At 43.3% G+C, this 24,104-nt stretch overlaps 1 long non-coding RNA gene across 7 annotated transcripts in view; it reads left to right on the forward strand.

Annotated features, from left to right (window-relative positions):
- Nucleotides 1–24,104, forward strand: part of LOC102165790 (uncharacterized) — a 194,516-nt gene that overhangs the window by 58,003 nt on the left and 112,409 nt on the right. For 2 of the 7 annotated variants that reach the window (XR_014820789.1, XR_014820794.1), the window contains exon 5: nt 9,116–11,196. The exons of 3 other annotated variants lie outside the window; for them this stretch is intronic. This is a non-coding gene — a long non-coding RNA (uncharacterized LOC102165790). Of the gene's footprint in view, nt 1–9,115; nt 11,197–16,335; nt 18,421–24,104 lie in introns of those variants that run through there. 2 more of the 7 variants (XR_014820793.1, XR_014820792.1) reach the window with 2 other exon arrangements.

Here is a 24,104-nt window from a genome sequence, read left to right on the forward strand (position 1 = left end):
TGATAAAGAACTTTGTGATTCTTGAGAGAATGAGACAACTTTGGCAATTTGGGGAAGCCCATTCGTATAGTCTTAGCACAGGAGAAGAAACATCAAACCCAAATGGGACTCGCCCAAAGGTCCAAGATGGTGGCTGAGTCAGCACGTCCGCTTCTGTGGGACCATCTTGTCCCTGGCCTTACCTTTTAAGCACCCTAGACTAGCTGCAGCTTAAAGGATTAGTGTGAAGTGCAAGAAGAGGTGTCAGTAAAACCATTCTTTTCTCAAATTAGATCAGTTATCTTGACCTGACAAAGAGGCTTTTTTTTTTTCCACCGAGGGATAATGCACAGAACCTTTCTTCTCTTGGCCTTGAGATATTAGCATGTATATTAGGCATTAACATTCCTGTGGGTCTCTCAGATTATATCAGGCCGTTATATAACTGGCATTGCAAGACTGGAAAGGATCTTAAAGATAATACCTAGGTCACAGTCTTCATGAATGACATTGAGGGAGGTCCAGTGACGTAGGCTTTGTCTATACCTACAGGTACCATCCAGGATTATTGCTACTGTTGCTTTTTTTTGTTCCTGCTGTTGTTACTATTCTTTAGCACCTGCACATGCTAAGCATTGTTCTGGATACTGGGGGAGTCATTGGTGAACAAAAGGGGGCAATGTTCTTGTTTTATGAAGCCTAGAGACTGGTTGGGGAACCTAACATTAAATAAAGTGAACAAATGTGAAAATGGTACCTTTTCAGAAAATGATGAGGAAAACAGTGAAGGAGGTGATGGGTACTTTAGATACGATGGCCGGGGAGGGCCCCCCAAGCTCTCTGTGATGAGACAACCAGCCAGGAGAAACTCTGAGACACGTTTTCCAGGCAGTGGAATGAATGACAAGTGCAAAGGCCCTGAGGCTGGCAAAGTCTAGGTATTTTTTTGAGACAGGAATAGACCATTGAAGCTGAAATATAGTGAGCAGAATAAACAGGGAGAGCCGCGATCTAAGACCAATTGTCCCTCCCACCCTCCGCCACAGTGGCCTGAAAAGAAGGCTCACCAACCTTGTGTAGTTCTAGAATTGACGTGTCCTTGGTGAGCTCACCACTCCCCTGTTGTGGTAGCACCAATCCTGTCCTGTACGCTCTCAGAGAGAAACCCCAAGAAGAAGGCTGGTTACCCAAGACACCATCAAGATCCCTTCCTCATGCATTCCATTGCAGGTTACCATCAAAAGGCCAAGCTTACAGGATCATCCACTGTTGCCCAGACTTTCAGCCCTTGTTATGGGTTCAGCTGTGTCTCCCCCAGAAGATATGATGAAGTCCAAACCCTCGGTACCTCGGGAGGTGACCTTATTTGGAAATAGGGGGGTTTGTAGATTTCATCAAGTTAAGATGAAGTCATTAGAATGGGCACTAATTACAACCGCTGTCTATAAAAGGGGGAAATTCTAACCGTCCCTTAAAATCCTTCCACTGTGCACTGTGACTCAGGGTCTCTCGTTATCAGAATACCCGGATCCTTTCCTTTTTCTAAAAATGATCTCCTTGAATGCCTGATGCAGCTGAAGTCAGCCTTCCCTTGAGGTCACGGCTTTCCTTTCAGCCTGTAACAGTAGTGGCTCCTCTGTGCTCCCGGTGGACACCGATTCTAAAAGGGGCTTATGTGTCTTACTGGCTCCGCTTCCCAACCTCCAGACTATTTCTCCATCCTTCCCATCACCCTCCCCATCCCGGCTCCTCTGATGCCCATAGCGGGAAACTATGTACATTAACCACCCCTTCTTTTGGTAAGCTGACCACTGCTGCTTTCTGAACTTCCTCTCATCTGCAGGAGACTTTGCACCTGGCTCACGCTGGCTCACCTGCCATAGTTGGTACTTTCAGTCTTCATGTAGCTTGGCCTTCCACCACTCGGGTCTCTAAGACTTGTGATTTCTTCTCTTCCAAAGACCTCGACCTTTCTGCTTCCTCAGCCTCTCCCTCCATGGCCACACCCAGCCAGTCAGTAACTACTCTGTTCCCCAAATCTCATTTTTAAGGATTGAGTCTCCGACCACCACTTGCCATCTTCCAGATGATTCCCTCCACTGCCCTGACCTCAGCAATCCTTTGACCCTCGTGAGACCTTTAACCCATTGACTCTTCCATTTAGCACAGTTCCTTCAATCTTCCACGCCCTTCATTCCCTCTTTCCAGCGTTGTACTCGCTGCCTTGCTTAAACTCTCAGCTTCCATCTCTCCCTTCAGCCTATTGGAATCTCCTACTGAAGTCTCCCATTCTGCTTCTACTCAGCTCTCCACTGACTGAGCCTGCACCAGAGTATTGGAGGGAAACACAAAGCAGTGCCATCTGGTTCGTTTTCGACCACAAACCTCATTTGGACGCTCAGCACTGCGCGACAGTGAGGCTGCATTCCTCTGGTCGAGGCACAATCCCACTCTCTAAGGCCACTATTTCTCATCTCGTCTCTTCTTGCAGCTACCCCCTCACTCTTGGTAGATGATGAACTCATCTTTTATTTACTGAGAAAACAGAAGCCGGCAGAAGAGCACTTGCTCATCCACCTACAGATGTATCACCCACCACATCCTGTAGGGCCCGTATATTCTGTTTTCCCTGCAGATGGTACCCTGCTCCTCTGAGACTTACTCAAACGCTGGTGCACTGGATCCCATCCTGAATTGCTTTTGCAGAGATTTTGCTAATGATCTCTCCTTCCCTCAATATTATCTCATTTTTTGGCCATGCCCACAGCATGTGGAAGTTCCCGGGCCAGGGATAGAACCCATGCCACAGCAGCAACCCGAGCCGCTTCAGTGACAATGCTGGACCCTTAACCCACTCCACGACCAGGGAACTCATTCATGTCAGCTCTCATTCATGTCAGCTCTTAAATGCTCTAGAATATCTCCCATTCTAGGTCATTTCCACCTTTCTGCATAGCTTCTTCAAGCAATTATTTTGCCTTCTTCTGGTCATAAAACACAACTCTTTGAAACTGTTACCTATACTCTGCCTCCACGTCTTTCCCTTAGCTTATCAATTCTTGACAATCCTCTTGTCCCCATTTTTCTGCTCTTGTCCTTCCCCTCAGCTGGATTTAAAGATTAATTCTTAATCCTCATCTGGAGATTATAGCAGCATTTTAAATAAGTCTTTCTTCACTTGGCTTCTTGGACATCATACTCTCTTGTTTTCCTGTTTCCTCAATTGCTTTTTTTTTTTTAATCTCCTTTCCTTTGCCCCTTCTCTCTCTCTCTCTCTCTCTTTTTTTTTTCTATTCTCTAAGTAAGTATTTATTTGCTCTAGGGCTTAGCTCTTGGCCCTTTTCTCTTCTGTGTCTATGATACTTAGATACTTAGCAGATCTCATCTAAGCTTCTTTTTTCTTCTTTTCTTAAAATTGTTTTTAGGGCTGCATTCACGGCATATGGAAGTTCCCCGGCTAGGGGTCAAATCAGAGCTGTAGCTGCTGGCCTGTACCACAGCCACGGGCCAAAGCAATGTGGGATCTGAGCCACATCTGCCACCTATACCACAGCTCATGGCAACGCTGGATCCCTGACCTGCTGAGCAAGGCCGGGGATCAAACCGACATCCTCATGGAAACCAGCGGGATTCATTTCCACTGAGCCACAACGGGAACTCCCAAGACCATAGCTTCTAATACCATCAATATGTTGATGACTCACAAGTTTTTATCTTCAGGCCTAATCTTTCCTTTGAGTTCTAGACTTGTGTATCCACCAGCCTAGACATCTCCATGATGTCTCCTAGACATCGTCACCCTGACATCAGATGGGTAAGTTTCATGGAACATGTCCAAAATGAAAATCTCGATCTCTTCCCTGTCCCCCGTTTCCCAAAATATGGTCCTTCCACAGGTTTTCCCATTCAGTGCATAGTGTCACCATTCTCCCACCCTCCAGATCCCAAAATAGGAGTCATCCTCAAACCCTTTCATTTCCTGCTATTGCACAGACACATCCATCCACATGTCTCTGTGCCGCACGTGTTAATGGAAGGAACTACTCAGTGCTGTGAGAAAAATAAGAAAGGGTCTGAGGACAGAATGTACCAGAAGGAGGGAGAGGATGGAGGTATTACTTGTCAATCATGGTCAAGGACGGGCCCTCTAAGAACATGACATTAAAGCAAAGCCTTTCCTGAAATAGAGGAAGGCGCAAGCTCCAGCAGGATCTGAGGAGCAGTGATTCCAGCAGGGAAAACAGTAGGCATAAAGGTCATGAGGGGGTCAGGAACATGTGTCCGAAGAGCAAGAAGGATGGGTTCAGACTGCCCAGGAGTTTAGGACAATGGACAGAAGCCAGATGAGGAAAGGTCTTTCTCAGCCTGGCTAAGCCAGAAATTTGCATTTTATGCTCCTTGTATCGGGAAGCAAGCAGACCATTTTGAGCCAGGAGAGTATCATGTTGTGGTTTATGTTGTGTAGATGATGCTGGCTCCCTGGTGTAGAATGGATTTTAAGTGACTGGGAGCAGAAGCAACGGGTCCAGGTAGGAGCTTACTGCACTATTTTGGAGCAATGGTCATCAAAATTTTTCTGTAAAGAGCCATGCTATGGACTGAAAATTTGTGCCCCCTTCCCGACCAAATTCATACATTGAGTGATGATACTTGGAGATGGGACCTTGGGGGAGTGGTTAGGTCGTGAGCATGGAGCTTTCGTGATGTGATTAGTGTACCGAGACCCAACGCTCTCTCCCTCTCTGTCATGTGAAAAAACAGCCTTCTCAAAACCGAGTAGAAGGCCTTCACCAACAACCCGCCCCTATTGGCATCCTGATCTTGGACTCCCTCACCTCCAGAACCATGAGAAATACATGTTTGTTGTTTAAGCTCCCTCTTCTGTGGCACTCTTACAGCAGTGACTAAAACTGACTAAAACAGGCTACATAGTATTTTAGGCTCTGAGGGCCACGTGGGGTTCCATCCTCACAGCTGCTGAATTCTGCTGTTGCAGCTGCTAATTCAGCTACAGACAATACATGAAGTAATTAACACTTACTTACAGTCTGTAAACCACCCCCCCCAGCTGGTTTTGGCCTAGGGGCCATAATTCGCAGACCTTCCTTTGAAACCAAGGATGCTGATGGCTTGGTCTGGCCCGAAGCACAGGCATTTGTTTTAGCAGTGACTCTGGCCAGTCCCGCTGCTGCTGAATTAAAAATGGAAGCCTAGGGCTCTAAGCCCTCTTTTTGAGATCTACTTTTTATCTTTTTTGACTAAAAATTTTTTTAAATTTTATATTGGAATATAGTTGATTTCTAGTAATGTGTTAGTTTCAGGTATCTATCAAAGTGATTCACATATATATATAATTGGAGATATATATATGTGTGTATATATATATATAAAACTGGAGAATATATACATATATCCATTAATTTTCAGATCCTTTTCCCATATAGGTTATTGAGTAGGGTTCCCTGCGCTGGACAGTAGGCCCATGTTGATGATCTGTTTTGTGTATAGTGTGTGTATATGTTAATCCCAGACTCCTGATTTATCCTTCCCTCCCACCTTTCCCCTTTGGGAACCGGAAACTTGATTTCAGAATCTGTTAGTCTGTTTCTGCTTTGTAAATAAGTTTCTTTGTATCATTTTTGGGGATTCCACACATACGTAATATTATATGATATTTGTCTTTCTCTAAGGGACTTACTTCCCTTGGTATGAAAATCTCTAGGCCCATCCATGTTGCTGCAAATGGCATTATTTCCTTCTTTTTATGGCTGAGTAATATTCCATTGTGTGTATGTATGCACATACATTTTCTTTATCCACTCCTCTGTCAGTGGACATTTAGGTTGCTTCCGTGCCTTGGCTGTTTTAAATGTGCTGCAGAAAACACTGGGGTGATGTATGGTTTTCTCCACATATGTGCCCAGGAATGGGATTGCTGGATCATACGGCAGTTCTGTATTTGGTTTTTACAGGCACCTCCATACTGTTCTCCATAGTGGTTGTACCAATTTACATCCCTACCAACAGTGTAGGAGGGTTCCTTTTTCTCCACACCCTCTCCAAAATTTATTGTTTGTATACCAGTTGATGATGGCCATTCCGACTGGGTGAGGTAATAGCTTGTGGTTTTGAAAGGTCTACTTTTTAATATTTCTGCTTTATCGCACTGCTTGTGTGGGCATTTTTTCCTCATCATTCCTCAAACAATACTGTTTATGTTCCTATTAGGCTATTAGGGTGAACAGAAAACATGAGGTTGCTCTCGATGCTGAAATAACCATTAAGTCCCCTTAGTGGAAAATACGACACGCTCCATCCAGAGGTCCCTGATTTTCTGCTGAAATAAAATATTCTTCCTCGAGCCAGTCTTCAATCCCCATGGTACTCAGCACCCCTCCGGAGTGTGGCAGTGGGGAGTGATGCTGGGAGGGGTCTTCTCAGCTGGGGAGAAGTCACTGAAGTTGTTTAGAATCACCAGCGCGAGGTGCCAGTGAAAAGCAGATGGACTGATAGTTGTTTTCTTGGTTGCCTTTAAGTTCTCTAGCTTCGGTTCACCTTTTTACAGTCTGTGTCCAGGGCAGATGCACCCCCGCCCCCTCCACTCCCTTCATACATCGTTGTCTTACCTGCCCCAAGGAAATGGTGAGAGCCCTGGGGACTTACATCTTTGCATGTGAACGATGAGACACGGAAACTTTGTCCTGATTCTACCATGAGTTTCGTGTGATGTTGGGGAAAACCTCCCATTGGGAAAAAGAAAATGAGGGAGAACAAGAGAGTGTGGGAAAAAAAAAACAAAAAACTGCCCATTTAAAGAACTAAATATGTGAATATCGAGAACTTTCCCAAGGACAGCAAACAAGGGATGCAGATTATCAAACAAAGCAATAGGACGCTTCATCTCCTACTGAGCGTGAGCGGAACCCGTGGAGGGAGAACCCAGGAGGGCAGCCTGTGTCCCCAGCAACTTTCTCCTCCCCCTTTGCAATGTCTAGGTTGCCATCTCTGGCTGGGAACACACCGTGCTGGGCAGGGTTGCAGAGCGTCCTCTGTGCAGTAATAAAGTGCACACTTATAATGCTGGGCTGAGTGACAAGAACAACATGAACTAACACTCTACCCACCCACTGAGAAAGCCGAGTGTGTCACACTCCTCTCTGTGTCATGGTTTTAAAAATATCTCCACCGACGGGCCAAGTCTCAGGTTGGGTTTGAGGGGTGTTTAATGCCTGACTGTGCCAGGTGGAAAATGTTCTCATCAGCATCCCAAGGACCTTGCCGATGGACGTCTGCCGGCTTCTGCGCGTAGGTGTGCGCGTGAATGTGTCGTTAGGAAAAATGGGGGTGGGTGGCTCTTTCTTTGCTCTCCTCCCCCCCCCCCCCCGTTTTTCTTTCTTTTTAAATTATATGTTCCTGACAAGAGGTGTGGTCCCTGGCACTGCAGCCCAGACTCTCTCCACCTCTAACCACACGAGGAGGATACAGAGGGCTTCTCAGCGCGGCGTGATTCTCAGCATCAATGGAAACATAAACGCTGGGGCCAGCAGAGAGCTAAGGCTTCTTGAGAATGAGGGGTTTAGAAGCCTGGTGAATGTCTGGGGAGGGAGATGGGCTCTTCCGAAGGGTCTAGCCCCTCGGTTTCCCTGTACTTTGCTTCCTTACTTGAGAACAGCCAAGCCTAAGTCTCCTGGAATTTTGTTTCAGAGTAGGGGGTTTCAGACAGCAGGGTGAGCCTTTTAAACACTTTGTGGTTTATTCTTGTTTACCTTGGAATCTCTGGTGCTTACCAGCAGGGCAACTCTGGCAAATTGTCTAACCTTTAAGCCTAAGTTTCCTGACTTGTAAAAGGGGATAAGAATAGCACCTACATCCTAAGGTTGTAGTGAGGAGTAAATGATGTGACTCCAGGCAAGCCTTCAGTATGGGACCTGGCACCCAGCAGGCGCTCAAGAATTGTTAGCTGTGTTTCTAGCTTCAGAGGTTTACAGGTGACCAACACATGGAAATAAAGTCTTTCACTCGAATATCACCACCTGCACTCTGACCTTGGACCTGGCTGACTCCGCTCCACTGACCTTCTGGAATTTCTTCATACACATCAAGCATCCAAGCCTTATGTTTGCTGTTTCTTCTGCCAGGGTGTTCTATGCCCGGATAGCCTCGTGACTCGCTCCATCACTGTTTTTGGTACTTGGCTTGAATTTAACTTACTAGAGAGTCTTGTTCTCCAAACCATCAAAAATGGCACCCCCACCATCCCAGTCATTCTCTATCCCTCATCCCTGTTTCTCTGCCTTTTTACCACTATCCGCATGTTATATATTCACTTAGTATATTTATTCTCTAGCTCCCTACTAGGAGGTAAGACCCATGAAAGTAGAAGTTTTGTCTTTTGTCATCATTGTTCATTGCAGCATTTCTAACATCTAAAATAGTTCCCCAAATACAAAAGGCACCAAATAGCAACTGAAGGAACAAATAAAACATATGTGTGTATAATTCTCATTTTACAGAGGAAGCTTGCTTGATCACTTAGTCAATATAGTACTGAGTCAAAGCCCATACCAGGATCTCAAGATGTCTCTCTGGTTTATCCCTATAAAGGAGAATAATAACAGTACTCGAGCAATCCAGAATAACTGGGCCTTGGAGTTCCCATTGTGGTGCACTGGAAACGAACCTGACTAGGAACTATGAAGTTGTGGGTTTGATGCCTGGCCTCGCTCAGTGGGTTAAGGATCTGGCGTTGCCATGAGCTGTGGTGTAGATCGTAGACCTGGCTCAGATCTGGGGTTGCTGTGGCTCTGGCATAGGCTGGCAGCCTCAGCTCCAGTTCGCCCCCTAGCCTGGGAACCTCTATATGCCGTGGGTGCAACCCTCCAAAAGGCAAAAAGACAAAAAAAAAAAAAAAAAAAAAGAATGTCTTGGCCTTGACTTTACCTTCATGCCATGAGGTCACTTTCAACTCAAGTCCATGAGATTCACATCTGAATCACTGCAATCCTTTCTGTCTGGGGTATTCTCAGCCTATGTGATGTTATATTTGATTGAAGATATCATATATATGTGTGTGTGTGGAGCACTTCAGGATTTTTTTTTGTATTAATTCTCTTGTAATGTATATGCTTCCCCAAAGTGTCATGACTTTTACAAAACTTCCCAGTCGTAAAGAAGATGTGCTTCTCTTCTGAGCGAAGTTCCTCAAGATTCCCTCATCTGAAATAGAAGAAGTGCTCCTCTCTCTGACTAGGCGTTTGTACAGTACGCGTCATGCTAGACGGCAGCTAGCTCTCCCATCCAGGCAATGTAGCGTCTCTCAAGGTGCATGCAGAAGATTCTTCCTGGCTTTTTAGGATTTCCGTGTAATGGAGCAAACCATGTGAGTCTTGGAAACTGCATTTGAAGGAACCAATGAACGTGGTCAAGCAAGATATTGAGGGACCAGACAAGTGAAGGAAGGCATGTGCTTAAAGTTCTGAAGACACGAGATGTTTTCTCATGCTGCTCTTTTGTTTCTACTCAGTTTGTGGAAGCTGAGTCAGCTAAGTGTGATTCCTACCAGCATCACATACTAAAAAGCGAACTCCAAGGCCACCAATGGGAAAAAAAAAAAAAAAAAAATAGGAAATTGGCCAAATACTCACCTGACTACAAGCCAAGCCACACTTTCACCGTGGCTGACAGAGCCGAGCTGTGATCCTTACCCACAACTAACCTAGCTGTGAAGGCGCATGATGTGTCCCAGCTTAGAGTCCGGTACACAAGAATATCCTGTCTTATTTCTCAGTTCAGAGGAGGAGCTTGCCCCACTGCTCAGGGGCCATGTCTTCTCTGGATGTTCAGGACCTAGGGAGTTGAAGACACGATTTTGCTGGTCATTGTCTTCCCTTTTGGACACAGTAAGTCATGTTCTCTTTATATCTGGAACAGAAGCCTGATTGTTTCATATCTGGGCACTAGAACGTGTGATCCTTCAGCAGCTTGGCTCTTTAAACACGACCTATGGGCCTTTTCCTCTGCCATTTAGCTTCTCCATAGTGAGAAACAAGTGTAGTTCATATACCAAAAAGGTTCGGAGTCTGTTGAGTTCAAGAAGAATCAGGAGCAATCTCAGCTCTAGAACCCAGCGATTCCAGTGGGGAACTCCCCTGAAGGCAAGTTTATTCCACGGTTTCTCTCCATCCTCCTCCATCTCCCACGTTTCCCCAGCCTATTTGCACCATGGCATCTTAGCTGGGACCTCTGTCTCTGATGAGGATGGTGGCCCAAGAGCTGCCATCGGTGACATCAGACCTGCTGGCAGTAACCGCAGTGGTGCTTCTGACAATGTGCCAAGAGTTCTAGAAGCCAAGCATGAGGTGGGCAGTCCAAATAATCATTCCTGCCCAAGCTGCCCTCTGCTGGGACAACCCCCCACTAATTAAAAGCCATCTGTTTCGACCATACAGGCTATCCTGCCAGAAGCAGCCAGATGTCAGCACATTACTCAAGTCCGTGACCTCTCTTAGGATATTAACATGGATTATTTATGGGTGGGCTGAGGTGGTTACCCTGTATGAGCCTCCTTCCTGGTGCATGGCTTAAGAAGTTACATATATATATTTATATATGTATATAACTTTATGACGATACCATTAATTTTGGATCTTGCCAAGTTCCAGACCTCTATGGTCTGTCATGGGGTTCTGGGCCTGATTCAACAATAACAATTTTTAAAAACACTCCCATGTCTCATTTCTCTGCGTTTTCCATGGGCTCTACGTGAGTATAGATATGAATACTCTCTTCATGGGGATTCACTGGCCTTTAGTTCTTGCCAACTGTCTGTAAACTACTCTCTCTCCTTCAATTAGCGAGAGGTGCCGAGTGAGTGCCTTTTTAAGACGTGGAAGAGAATTGGATGTGATCATGCTGGATGGTGTTCTCTTGGTTCTTCTAAGTCGCGGGTTGAAATGCCTTCCATCCAAAGCAGGTGCTGGGCCAATTAGTTTGCCCCATGAGGGAAAGAAAATTGGACAAATGCAAAATGAAGAATCGTAAAGGCTGAATCCTGGTCCTAGCTCTGCCATCTATGTGATGTGGGGACTTGGGCAAGTTACCTGCTCTTTCTAGGTTTGACTATTCTTTTCTCTGTTTGCACTCTGTATGTATAATGAGTGTTGATCGTTATCTCATATGAATATATATATTTTAATAAAAATAGTGACATAGATGGACTAATAACTTCTGTGCTGAATCTGCGTTTTGTGAATTGTAAAACTTTTTTAAATGCTGAAACGTGTTAACCCTGCCTTGCTCTATGGTCCTGATGTCATGAGCATTTGCTCTACTTACTTTACAAAGGGCTGTCACAGAGAAAGTCAGGTACCTAAGCAATTCTGATTGGGTATGTTTAAAAGGACCATGTCAGTACACAAGGTCACATTTTTCATATTGAAAAGTTCCCTCTTTCATTCTCCCCCGCTTCCAGCCAATAGCTAAGGGGCACAAACTCCTTTTCTGCATTTCACTCTTACCACCACCCAATCTCCAATTACTACAGATGTTCTAATGGCTATCATCTTCGATAGAACCACCTCCTAAAGGGGGGTTTGAAAATGCCCATGGGCATTTCAGAGTGTTACAGTAGGAAGGGGGATGGAGATGCTAGCAGCCTCGAGTGCACTGGATCAGAGACACTGTCATTCTGGAGGGTGCGGGCCAGCGCTTCACAGCAAAGAATCGCCCTGAGTCTTTCACTGAGCATGTATGTAAAACCCACTAATATCAGAGCCTAGAAGCTAATTCTGTCTCACACAGAAATACAGTTCTTCATGGTTTTTCACATTCCACCAATATTCCAGAAGTGCAACACTCACATTTTAGAAAATCATATTGTGCATTATTCAAAAATTCCCCAAGAGTTATTTGTTATTTTAAAAAATCGCATCAGAAACAGAAGCACCGGCATAGTCCATGAGCTGTTGATACAACATATTTGTATGGGGGCTGCTACACAGGATGGCGTAGCATGCATGGCTCTGTGTGTATTAGGCTCCATTTGCCGCTGGTGCAGTCTCAGGGAGGCATGCCTGCTGAGTTCATTATGTTTGCAGTGTATTTACATACTGAACATCTGAGTATTTATGTACTGGAACAGCAAGGTTGGCTTCATGGGCGTGGACCCCTGCACTGGGTTGGCTGCTCTGTTATCACCGTCTTGAAGTTCTTAGTAGTTTTTATTAAGAGCCTGCATTTTTACTTTGCATTGCGTCATGCAAATTATATAGCCATTCCTGAGCATAGAGGTTGGCAAGTAGTTCCTGCAAAGAGCCAGGTAGTAAATACTTTAGGTTTTGAGGGCCAAGAGGGCATCAAGCATACTATGCAAGAACTTATATAAACATTTTTTAAAAAACTTTTAAAAATAAAAAAAAAATTATCTCACGGGCCGTAGGGCCATATTAAAAAAAAAAAAAAGAAGTCAAAGTCTCTGTTTGGTAGTGTAATGACTCCTGTACTAGACTATATGTTTTCTCATTATTATAAAATCGTCACCTCATTTCTTCTTTATGTTGCAGTTAGGGCATTATGTTTATTTTCTGGGAATTGTGTTTGTAGGCAGGTGTAAAGCTGTGTGAATTTCATTTTGAGATGGTAAAGGAGCCTTTTCAAGATCTGGGTTGCCGAGAGAGGAAGTTAGATCTGAACGATAATCCAGCATTGCTCTAGATGATTCCACTGATGGTCTCTCCACCTCCATTCTCTTCTCCACACAATTCATCCTACACACTGCTGTCAGGCTGATTTTTCTCAAAATTCAACTTTGGCCATGCCATGCCATGCCATGGCTCACAAATCTTCTTTACCACATTTCAACTGGATGACGCTTCAAGTGTTGTCACTCCTCTGTAAAAATTAGCCATAAGGTCTCCCTCTAGCCTCTCTCTGCCAGTTCTCCACCGTCTCCTTCGTATCCGTTATCCTCTGCATGTTTTCGAGGCCAGCCCTTCAAGGAAAGCGTGGCCTCGGAGCTCCACGGCTCTCTCCTTCCTTCTCTTGGTGCCCCTGAGATTTTGTTCTTGCACTTCCTTAATTCTGCCCCCTATCTTGGAAGCGCCTTGGTAGCAGAGACTTAGTTGGCCTCCAGAATCTTCAGCGTGCCTTTCGATGGGGTTAGGAGCCACAAACTATTACTATTGGAATGAATAAGTAGCGGGGTCCTGCTGTACAGCCCAGGGAACTGTATCCAATCACTTGTGATAGAAGATAATATGAGACAAAGAACATAGAGATATGTCTGACTGGGTCACTTTGCTGTACAGCAGAAATTGACAGAACATTGTACATCAACTGTAATAAAAATTTTTTAAGAATTATTCAGGAAATATTTGTGCAATTGGATTGAATTATAATACTTACTAATCCAGGGTTTAAGCTGTGAGATTATTTGCTGGATAAAGAAACTCATCCTGGAGTTTCTCTTCGAAAATCCCTTAACTGACATCTGGTGTAGCAGATGCTGATGTTTGCATTTTTAGCATCCAGGTTGTCTTCTTCTTTGGTAAAAATGACACAGACCGGTAGCCTGGTTTTATTCCTGTGTCCTCCTTGCCTCCCTCTGGAGGACATTTTGGATTAGTCTAAATCCATCAGGACTAGGGTTACCAGATAAAATACAGGACAGGCAGTTAAATTTGAATTTCAGAGAAACAGTGAAGAATTTTTTATCATTGTAAAAATTAAGTGTGTCTCTCATATGGTAGGGCCTGATTTAACTCCGGCAGACCAAAAGGAAAAACTTGTATTTCATGTTTTGGGAAGAGGTTTTTCTTTCTCGTGTTAGATCACAGTGTTAGAGCCATTCGCAGCCCGCCTGTGACTAACACATTGAGTGTGGAAAAGCCCTCTTCCATCAAGAGCTCAGCTTTCCAGGCTGTTTCAATGTTGTAACATCTCCATGTCAACCCACGCTTTGTTTTTTCTCTTACTACTGCAGAGGAAGCATGGTGTATTTTGTAGCACTCGAAATCACACAAATCACACAAATGGAGTAGTGCTCCATTGTGTACATGTACCACACCTTCTAAATCCATTCCTCTGTCTATTTAGGCTGTTGCCATGTCCTGGCTGTTATGACTAGTGCTGCAATAAATGTAGGGGTGGATGTATATTTTTTGAATTATAGATACTAACTATTGCATTTAGAATGGACAAGCAATGAGACCCTACTGTATAGCACAGGGAACCATATCCACTCTCTTGGGAGAGAACATGATGGATGATAATATGAGTAAAAGCATGTATATATGCATATGCCTGGGTCACTTTGCTGTACAGCAGAAATTGGCCCAACATCATAAACCAGCTATCCTTCAATTAAAAAAAAAATCATGCAAGTTAATTTCTGCCCAAAACCTACTGGACAGAAATAGTCCAAAGGCTTTCCTTAATTCAAGAGGACTCTAAGCGAGTATCATTCTTTATACACCACAAAATAGAACAGAAGAAGATACTGGTGAATGATTCTGATGTCTGCTATCTGCCAAGTTAAAAAGAACCTGGAAGGGAAAGTGACTTCTTCCCTTGACTTATGATCAGTGATATGTTTAGATAATCCTGTAAAGTCTAGAGGGCTAACACAGGAGGCATTTCAAAGCCTCCCTTAGGATTGGCCATTTGAACTTTTAAAAAGTAAATTTTGAGGTTATTTTCATAGAAATTTCTGTATAAATTCACATAACATAAAATTACCATTTTAAAGAACCATTTAGTACATTCAAAATTTTGTGCAGCTATAACCTCTATTGAGTTCCAAATTATTTTCATCACTCTTAAATAGAACCCCCTAAACAGTCATTCCCTACCCCCACCCACACCCCCGCCCTTGACAATCTATGTTCTGTCTGTGGATTTATCTCTTCTGGCTGTTTACTATATAGAGACTTATACAATATGTGACCTTTTGTGTCTGGCTTCTTTCATTTAGCATGTTTTGGAGGTTCATCCATGTTGTCACATGTATCTGTACTTTGTTCTTTTTTATGAGTAAATAATATTCCATTGTATGTGTAGGCCATAATTATTTTATCCATTCATTAACTCTTTCTACCTTTTGCTGTTAGGAATGGTGCTGCTATGAATATGTGTGTTTATGAACTTCTTTGTAGTTCTTGTTTTCAGTTCTTTGGGTTATATACCTTGGAATGGAATTACAGGGTCATGTAGTAATTCTGTATATTTGACTTTTTAGGAACAACTAAACTGTTTTTCACAGATCTAAAGTGGCTGAACCATTTTACACTCCCACCGTCACTGTATGAGGGTTTCAGTTTCCCCATGTCCTCGCCAACACTTTTTATTATTATTATTTTAAAAATTATAGACATCCCAGTGGGTGTGAAGTGGTATATCATTATGGTTTTGATTTATACCTCCCTAATGACAAATGATGTTGAGCATATTTTCATTTGCTTTTTGGCCATTTGTGTATCTTTCTTGGAAAAATGTTAATTCAAGTCCTCTGCTCATTTTAAAATAGAGGTCGTTATATTTTTGTTGTTGAATTGTAAGAGTTCTTTTTATGTTCTGAATACTTGACCCTTAACAGACATTTGATTTACAATATTTTCTCCCATTCTGTAGATTGTCCTTCTACTTTCTTGATAATGTCCTTTGATGCATAATCGTTTTTAATGTGATAAACTCTAGTTTATCCAGCTTTTTGTTGTTCTTGTTATTCATGCTTTTAGTGTCATATCTAAGAACTCATTGCCAAGTCCAAGGTCACGAAGATTTAATCCTATGTTTTGTTCCTACCGTTTTATTATTTTAGCTCTTATATTTAGGTCATTACACCATTTTGAGTTCAGTTTTATATATGGTATGAGGTAGGAGTCCAAATCCATTTTTTTTGTTTTGTTTTGTTTTTGCCTGTGGATATCCAGTTGTCCCAGCACCCTTTGTTGAAGAGACTATTCTTTCCTCATCAAATGGTCTTGATACCCTTGACAAGAATTGACCATAAATATATATGAGTGTTAGTAGCCATTTTTAATATGTAAGAAACTTCACAATTCTAAAACTGTTTGTTATACCTCCATCTCTCAGGCTTCAGTTTAAAGACATTTTCTTTTTCCTGTAGTCTTCAGAGAAAATGGAAGAAAATTTCACCTATAAATGCATATAAACCACAATGAATATAACTGTCCAAATTGACATCCAGCCAATATTTGTGAACAGCTTGCTAAGTGAAATACAATATACTTGATACTGGGAAGATAATATGTGACTAATATATATTTCCTGGCTTATGGAAGAATCACAGTCCAGTGAGGAAGAAAAGCATATATACAAATTACTGTTGTCTTCTTTCAGATAATGACACAGAAGCAGAAATGAAAGAATTGTTCATTTCGACTGTGGGTATTTGGGAAGACATTGTGAAGCAGAAATTGGGTGGCATGAAGTATCTTGGGTGGTAATAACGAAAACTTTTCTGATGATATTGTTTTAAAATTCTAAATCATGTCACATTGTCATCTCTGACCTTAGTTTCCACCAAAATGGCCAAGTTTAAATATTCCAGTGGTTGTATCCAGATTTCAGTTATTTCATCAGGATATATAGAAGGAGTATAAGCCTTTCAAATTTGTCTCCTAGTTTGTATATTTCATAGCAAAAAGCTTCAGTATAGAAACAGACAAGAAACATTTTTAATAGTGTGTTTGGTTCAGGGTTTATGGGGTGGGAGTGAAGAAGCAGAACCCTTATCATATGTGTCATGGACTCAAGGGAATTTTCAGGTGGCTCTGCAAAGTCGCGTTGCTCATGTGTGATTAACTAAGGCGGGTACTTGAAGAAGAAATCATCCCCAAAAGGAGTGAGAAAAGCAGAATTGGGCAGAAGGAGAAATTGAATTGCAGGGAAATTACCGCAGAGGTATTAGCTGGTCTTAGGAGGAGCTCTGGAGCTGCAGTGGCCCCTCAGAGATGTCCTGAATTGAGATAATGATACTGGACCTTGGTACACCACATACACCAGTCATGGGATGTGGGCTGCTCCCGGGACGGTGCTTCAACTTGGGAAAGCTACCTCCTTTAGGCTAAAGGCGATTTCTGGACACAGGTTGGTCTGTGAGCTATCAACAGATAACATTTCTTATACCTTAGAGAAGAAATTCCTGATCTCAGAGGGGTAGCTTGGGCCGTGTACCATAGTATCCACTGCAGTAGGTGAGGGTGTATCACCATGGTTATGATTTTAAGAGGAGAAGAATGAGACCTAGTAGTTTAATGAAGCCTGTCCGAGTCTCACAGCTAAGAACGCTAGAGTTAATATCAGCACACAAGCTTTCTGATTCCAAGCTAGGTTGCCTTTAAGCAACATTTTGTCCCTCAAAATATGCAGGATCATTTCACCTTGAAAAATATTTAAAGCCAGTTGAACTTCAGGTAGATTTCACAACTCTCACCTGGGAATCCCCTTTTCCTTCCAAAATATAAAATTCAGTTCTCAACTTGCCCATGTCAAGGAATTCTTCTGAGTCTCCAGTCCTAATAGTGAGGCAGTTTTCTTTCACACACAAACACCAGCACTTATGTACACTCTGCAAGCAGCTTATAGGATGAAAGCGGAATATTATTGGAATTATTATTAAATTAATAGAAGAACACAGTATCCGGATACCAAAGCTGTTTTTAGGCTAGCGTCTATGCTAAGCTGTGTTTGGGAATAATAGCATCCAGACATCTACGCTGTTATTAAACAATGAAATAAAAGCATATCCAGACCTCTAGGCTATTTTCAGACAGCCATATAGGGGAAGAAATGTATTAACAAAGAGGATATGTGTGAAGATGAGGGATGGGATGTGCACAAAGTGGTCAAACCGTCAGCTTGAGGCAAAAGTAATTAACTTGAAAGCCCCGGGAAGGGGGCATTTCCAGGCAATGCTCCCTTTCTTCCCCATATACTGCCCCGAGAACTAAGAAACTAGGCAAGTCTCTGCCTCCAAGCGCCTGCAAGCCCGTCGAGTTCCAGCCTCGAAGAAGCTGTCACTTTGGAATTCAGAAGACAGGCACATTGCGCTTGCGTCCACCTCGAACTCAGTGGAAGGAAGTAGGGGAGCGTGCTTTAAGGGTAAGGACTCAAGAAGTATGGACCTTTAATCCCCCACTTCCCAGCTGTGTGGCTGGGGTGAAGGTTTTAATCACACTAAGAAACTAAATAGATGCCTCATCTATACATGGAAGCACATAGTACCAATTTCAAAGGGATATTGTATGACGAAATCCAGTGAGCTATGTTTAAATCTCCTACTATTGAGCCCTTATGAATGGCTAATTCGAGTACCTTGTTAGCTCTTAGTTCATGTATTTTTTTATGTGTGTGTGTGCGAATTGGACCTAAAAAGATTGGAGCATATTATGACAGTATTACAGAGCAGCACTCGCAATAGAATCTTCCGTGATGACGGAGTGTTCTTCACCTGTGCTGTCCAGTCTGGTAGCCCCTTGGCTACTTGTGACTATTGAACACGGTGGGCCGTGCAGTGGAGGAATTGGAATTTTAATTTAATTTCATCTAGCAGTCACTTTAAATAGCTGCATGTGGCTTAGTGGCCACCATCATGGATTGCAAGGTTATGTCAAGATGGGAGATATTTTAGATATTATCTAATTCAAAGTGATCATTACAGGGGATAGTACACATAGTTCGGAGAGATATTAAATAACATGCTTAGTTTCACAGCCACTGAGAGGGCTGAGCCATCATGTTGCTCCAAATCCAAGGCATTGTATGGCCACATGGCCTTACAAAATGAATGGCTTACAGATATGGGCAGGTTCACAACAGATGCAGAGCCAGGTCTTCCTAACTCTAAAACGTTATCAGCATCGTCAGTACCGTAATCACTTTACCTTCCAATTTCTGAGCATCTGGTTTTTGCTTGGGAGAGAATGGCCAAGGGCTATTCTCTTGATCCCTGTGCTAAAATGCCTCCCTTGCCGGGACCCCGAAAGAAACTTTTACTGACATGGCAGGTTCCTGTGTCTTTGCAGTGCTTTGGAGCATGCTGACCTGAGCAAAGCCTCCAGTGTGCCAGTCTCTTCTTGCTTTCCTGGTCTGATGAACACAGTGTCATCAACCCAGCAGGCTAGCGTGTTGTCCTGGGGAGTGTCCGCATTGTCCAGATCTCTTTGGACTCTATTTTGACAGAGGGTGAGAGAGTTAACCAAGCCGTGGGGTAAAACTTTGAATGTGTTTCATTGTCCCTTCCAAGACAAGCATACTCTTTATACCTCTCTTTTCTGATAAGGCAGGAACACAATACTTTCCCCATGACAATGACTACAAACCATAGAAGGACTCCTTTTAATCTCTTCCAGCCAAGCTGCCACAATTGACACAGTTACTGCAGTTGGGGGTACTCCTGGGTTCAGTTTGAAGTAATCCACTGTCAACCTCCAGGGTTTGTCTGCTTTTTTGAAGGCGTCAGATTCCTGAATAAACAGAGGTAAAATGGGGACTATCTTGTGATACAAAAAGTCGGTAAACTTGCTGTAAAGGGCTAGACAGTAAATATTTTAGGCTTTATGAATCACGTGGAAAAGTTGATGCAGTTATAGGTACTTGGATAACCTCTAAAATGGGACTGTTTAATCAAATTTTTAAAAATTAAAATATTAACACAAAGCTATATTCATTTAGGAATTAAAAGGAATTTCACTTATTTTATAACGAAAAGGGAAAATTCAGGATTATCCTTACAAATATCCTTCAAGAGGTGAGTGGATAAACAAACTGATAGATCCATCCAATGAAATAAACTGAAGAGTAAAAAGAAACAAGCTGTTGACTCACACAAGACAGGGATGATCTTAGATGCATTTTGCTTAAGCCAGGCACAAAAATAACATCTGCTTCTATCTATATGGTATCACAGAAGGCAAAACTATAGGGAAAGGAAATGAGTGGTTGTCAAGGAAGGGTGGGATTGCTGGTCCTATGATAATTCTGTAGCTTTTTGAGTAACTGCTGTGCTGTTTTCTGCAGCAGCTACAGCATTTACATTGCCGCCAGCAAGGATTCCAATTTCTTCACACCCTCATGAATACTTATTTCCTACTACTGCTGCTGCTGGTATTATTGTCGTGCTTGTAGGTATGAAGTGGTATTGCATTCTGTGTCTGATCTGCATTTCTTCAGTGACTAAGGATGTTGAGTATCTTTTCATGTACCATTTCATGGCCATTTGTACATCTTCTTTGGAGAAATGTCTCTACAAGTCCATTGCCCATTTTTTATATGGCCGGTTTGTTTTTTGTTATGGAGTTGGGGGTTCTTTATATATTTTGAATATTGAACCCCTGTCAAATATGTGATTTACAAATATTTTCTCCCATTCCGAAAGTTGTCTTTTCACTTCCTTTGATAATGTCCTTTGATGCAAAAAGTTTTGTTTTGATAAAGGCCAATTTCCTTTTTTCTACTGCCAAAAAAATAAATAAATAAAATGGGACTGTTTAAAAATATAAATCCATTCCTCACTCATAGGCCACTCACAGGTAGAAGACTAGAGTGATCTAGCGCTTGCTGATGTCTGATTTAATCCTTTAAGTCTTGAAGGGCGGCATTACTTTCTGCCATCCTTTTCAAAATGAAAGGTTGTATTGATTTACTCTCTTCTCTGGAAGAAGGGAGTTTAAGAGCCTCCTCTCTTCCTCGGCTTTGATAATTCTCACCCCATCGGCCAAGGACCCATTATGGGATGGGGCCAAATACCAAGTCTGTCTGTTCCACTTATGCATTCGGGGACTAGGGAAATGGCCACGCAGTGATGCTGAAGACACAGTGGATCCTCTGCGAGCTAAACTTGAGTCAGGGCATCATTGATTACTGGGCCCCCATATGGTCCCATTCGAAAAGGGGCCGTGAGGGTGCTACCAGTGAGTGGGCTACCTATGTGAACTCAGACCCAGGTCCCACAGTCCTCGAAATGTCTGGGCATTGCCCTTTCCCCTGCGTGGACTTATTCGAGTAAAGGACAGTAGCCTCCTTTGGGGAGGGATTGAGGAAGCCATCACACTGTGCATGGGCAGCAGGGTTGTAGGGTTCTTCTTCCTGGGGATCCTGACTCTTCCTTATTCTTTAGGTTCCAAGGCCAATAAGCAGCTCGAGTCTGAAAACTAGGCAAGGTATTGAGATTTTTTTATTGGGGCAACTCACCTCACCTAATCATCCATCCTTGACTTACTTTGATTATAAAGGTCGAGTGAGCCCCTGTTGGCTTCTTTTTTCTTTTGTCATGTTTTATTGTTGTAGTTTAACCATCTCCAGGAGTGTCTGCTGGCCAGAGCTCCTTGGTGATTCTCTCTCCTTACTGTTCATTGTGATAATTATAGCCCCTGGCTTTGGGCAGTTTAGCATTATAATCTAGCCCCCATTGTTTTGCGGTCTTATCAATTTTTTTGCTACAAGTGAGCTCAGTTTTATATCAGCATCTTCTCCTGTGGACCCTGTTCTAAAGAGCAGAGCCACCACTGCCCTACATAGAGAGGCTGGTGCCCCTCTCAGAAGAATATCGCTTTGGAAAACGTTAGTACTTCTGGGCTGCCCCGTGAACATTGTTCCCAGGTAGGATTTTCAGTCATTCTAAAATATGTCCTTCTCTGGCCTTTTATCCCTTCCTTGATGTCTGCCATGGGAGTTCTGCCCCTTCTGCTGAATTTAGTGGGGGCCATCGCTTTTCCCACTCGTCTGGGAGCCATTCTAACAACGCATTCCTGCCATCTCTCAAAGTCCTTGCCATGGTGATTAAATCCTGTTTTTTGTTTGTTTGTTTGTTTTGGGTTTTTTTTTTTTTAAGAAAGTGCATCCATGTCAATAAAACTCTTATTTTATCCAGCATTATGGTCTGCCTCCTTAGTCTAGTACCCTCATAATCCAATCCCGTGAGCACCTCCCAGCTCCTGCCAGGATGTACTGGCCAGGTCCTCCGGCTTCCTTGGGGCAAGGTTCGTTTCCTCCCTTAGTGGGCCCAGCACCTCTCTGGCCGGGTTGTGTTGTGCCTTATCCCTGGATATTAGTCCAGTGGCCAGGACAGGAGATGGGGCCAGATCCTAAGGGTGGAGGGTCTTGCAAGGAAGAAGCCTCGGCAATGCCTTCAAGGCAAGAGGCAAACCTTAGCTCATAGAGAGTTGTGGATAACTTCTGTAGACTCAGAGGGTCCAGAGGAATCTGAGGGGCCAATATTTCTGGGTATCATTACCCCAGATGCCCCCATCCCATGAGTCGAAGCCCCATTCTTTCCAGCTAGAACCTTGGCCTTGGCATAGCCCCCATGACTTGGTTGGAAATGAGCTTTCTTTCACCTAGTCCTCTGTTTTCTCTGCCTTCTTCTGGAGGCAAAGAGAGCTTCTGTATATGCCACCAAGATTGCCCTCTGATTTTCCCACTTAGCTTTTAATTGCTGACTCATCACACTCAGATTTTCTGTTTTTTTAGGGTGTCAGTCGAGTTTGGCAATGGCCAACCCACTCCGCTGTCCTCATAGGTGCTTTTCCTCCTGTATTTGTAAATGTCTTAACACATTACACCAGCTCATGAATTACCTTTCACAGGTGCAGCAGCCCCCATCCATTGCTGGTGGAAGTTTAACAATCGCACAGCTCCACTGTGCTACATCTGGCAAGAGTCAGGGGTCCTCACTGTTAGCTGGTGGCGGGGAAACAAGATCCAAAGTCCCATCTTGGCATCTGCTTTATCAGCCCATCCCTCATACCAGTTATCACAGGCAGATCCCCCTGGGAAGCTGACTCTAAGTTAAAGAGCAGTATACAGGATGGTTTTTATGGGGAGTTCCTGGGATTAGCGTCTTGTGGCATAAAAGGGAAGGGAGGAGAATTGGGCAGAAGGAAAGCCAGGCTGCAGTGCAGAGCCAACACCACAGTCAGCTCTGGAGCTAGAACTGTCTTCTTAGTTGGCTAGGGATAGATTGAGAAGGCTGGGCTTTTATACCTTGTGTTAATCCATTCTTGGGTGTGAGCTGCCCCAGAAGAAGGCACAGCCTTGGGTCAGGCATCTTTCTTCAGTGGAAGCCATTCTTAAAGGCAGCTGACAGCTGAGATTCATCTCAGCCCAACCAGCTGCTGGATCAATCCATTCCTGCAGGGAGGTCTGGGCACCACATCATAGCGTCCACCTTCCATGAATATGAGACATGACCATATTTCATTTTTTAATAAAACTCTAAACAGAGAGCCTTGCTCAGCCTCTAACTTGAACTGGGACAAGCCCCATCAGCAGCAAACATTGTCTGAGAGAAAAGAAGCATTTGGGGCAAAAAAAAAAAAAAAAAAAAGGTTGACAGAACTAGCCTAGAACATGGAAAACCTTTTGTATACCAAACAAAGGGAGAGGAGGTGTGGAGAGGAGGTGGGACTGAGAGGGTATGTGAAGATGGGGGGATCTAGCCTAGCAAACCACTAAAAAAGAAGTCTTTTTTACAGCAGCCCCAGGAAACTTATTGAGACCTCATAAAATCACAAAACCAGGGAAACAACCCTCTATGCTAAGTGTCTCTTTCACTGTTTTACAGACTAGGGTAAGATTTTATGAGCTATTTGGCTTTCCTTTTGGATGCTTCTTTAGGAGAAGTTTCTGGTTCTTCAGCCAATTTTTTTCTTTTTTTTTTTTTTTTTTTTTTTTTTACTTTTGGCCAGAAGGTGAGAAGATTCCAAAATAGGATAATAACTATCCAGGTTTTCTGGCAACATTCTCCAGATGTTGGCCACAGCAGTCACTTAGCTAACCCATAGGGACTGAATTAGTTTGGCAGCGTGGACTGTCTACACCTGGGTCTCTTAGCTATGGGACTATGACACTGGGGGTGGGGTTCCTCAGTTTCTTCAATGAGTTCCAGCACCAAAGAGCTTTGTTTAGGAACAGCTCACCAGGTAATACTTACAAGTTTCCTGGATGCTGAGCGAGCCCCTGCCTGGGAGATGGGAGTTTTAAGTTTTAGGAGCTTAAAATGTCCTCTCCTTTCAAGATGATTTGGCCATTGGAATTGAAGGAAAAGAGAAATCAACCGTCAGTGCCTATCTACCTAGAAGAAAACCCAATAGCCCCTTCCCGGGTAG

This window comes from Sus scrofa, chromosome 12, assembly GCF_054392235.1.
Source record: "Sus scrofa isolate SSC_HxYL_T2T_F1_AM1 chromosome 12, Sscrofa_HxYL_maternal_Yorkshire_Landrace_v2.0, whole genome shotgun sequence".
In the NCBI taxonomy this organism is placed as follows: Eukaryota; Metazoa; Chordata; class Mammalia; order Artiodactyla; family Suidae; genus Sus; species Sus scrofa.